The 1,674-nt window shown below is 39.0% G+C and overlaps 1 protein-coding gene across 1 annotated transcript in view; it reads left to right on the top strand.

Annotated features, from left to right (window-relative positions):
- Positions 1-1,674, top strand: part of otud3 (OTU deubiquitinase 3) — an 11,547-nt gene that overhangs the window by 6,510 nt on the left and 3,363 nt on the right. The gene's annotated exons all lie outside the window — the stretch shown is intronic.

The following is a 1,674-nucleotide window of genomic DNA, read 5'->3' as shown; positions in this document are numbered from 1 at the left end:
GTTTCTGAAGGTGGATAAACCAGGCGTGGTTTTCCACACTGTGAGGTTTCCCCGTTGGCGTGAAGGGGCCAAACCTGACACAGTTTTCAGCTTTTGATTCCCCGGAGAGAATCTAGCTGTCGCAGTGACTGACGGTGGTCAGCCACCCTTTTTTCACTCTCTTTCTTTTCTCTGTCTGACGGACGGAAACTGTTAGTTCCTAAAAGCTTAGAGAATCTATGGTCCGCCCTCCAGAAGGTTAGATTAGAAAAATAAATTATCAAGGAAAGTGTTAGTTTCAGAGCTCGCTGTGCCCTCCTGAAACAAAACAAAGATTATTACTGCTGCTGTTTGGTTCAGAACAACACATTTCATGACCCATTTAAATTATCTGATGAGCACTTATTTAAAACATAACTGAAAGAAAAATCAATTGCCTCAAGTTCAAAACATTTGCAAATATGATTCAGACAAGTAAAACATTGATATTTCATCAACTTAAACCATAAAGATTATTTTAGTTAAATATGAATTTTTCTCACAGAAAAACCATTCATAGCTGAAATCATACTGAGGGAGAAAAGAGACCTGTCCTCTCTTCTCCTGTAACTTTGATAAACATTCTCTGATTATCAAAATGCGTAATGCTTTCAGTTAAGAGAATGCTAAATCAAATAAGAGAAGATTCTTCTGTTTTTATCTGATTTAGAAGGAAAGTGGCCTTGGGTGGCCTAAAGACAGTTCTAAGTGGAACAGAGTTTTTGTCCATTCGAAGGCCCATCAGAGGACTGAGAGTCCAAGATAGTTCCTTGATAATTTGACTCGAGGTGACCCCTACACTGTTTATTTATTGGTAGCTGGAAAGGCCAGTCAGTCATGGAGTTTGATGCCAGTCACAGAAGTGAAGAGGAGGATGAAGGGACAGATGARCAGGGTGAGGAGGAGCAGGAGGAGATGAGAGGAAGCAAGAAAGAGGAGCAGAAACCACTAAAAAAGCAGTGCCAGGTACATGTGCAGTGTGCAGTACTGYGTTTGTGATGGTTCTTACATTAACGTCCTGAGATCTGAGGATTGTAGTATAAATCTAGTCTTTTTGACATCTGAAAGAGGCTGAAAATTCCACAATTTCCCTTCACCTTGTATTTTTCTTTCTTCTGACTGATCTATAAATTAGTTTTATCCAGCAATTTTTCACTCTCACTAGCCTGATGATCTAAACCAGGGCTATTCAACTGGCAGCCCGCATGCCACATCCGGCCCGCGAGTGACCAAAGTTTGGCCCGCCAATTGGTTCATTCATCTCTTAAGCCCAAACCCCCGGTTTTCTACTTTAATTACTCTTAAGTTCTTTTAGTTAAACGTAGACATGTTTGGTATCTACAGAAAGGTCAGAATCTTGGCTACAAGCTGGTAAAATCCTTTCTATGATCACTCAAGACAGTTAAAACTACAAGCAGTTGAAKATAAAATGATGAAAGTGAAAATAAAATTGATCGTCAGATTTTGTCCAAGATTAACCTTCAGGGTGGATATAACTCGCTCACACCAAGGACCTATCCACGTCATCCTTTACCCAGAATGCTTTGCGTGTAAATAAATGGCTCAGTCCGTGTAACATATTTTTAAAAATTTAGTTTAAAAATTATTATAAAAAAATAAACAGCCTACAGTATTTTTACAGTCTTTATTTTACAG

The sequence above is a fragment of the Austrofundulus limnaeus genome, unplaced genomic scaffold, assembly GCF_001266775.1.
Source record: "Austrofundulus limnaeus strain Quisiro unplaced genomic scaffold, Austrofundulus_limnaeus-1.0 Scaffold68, whole genome shotgun sequence".
Classification (NCBI taxonomy): Eukaryota; Metazoa; Chordata; class Actinopteri; order Cyprinodontiformes; family Rivulidae; genus Austrofundulus; species Austrofundulus limnaeus.
The sequence above is the reverse complement of the archived record's forward strand: the minus strand, read 5'-3'. Positions and strand labels throughout refer to the sequence as shown.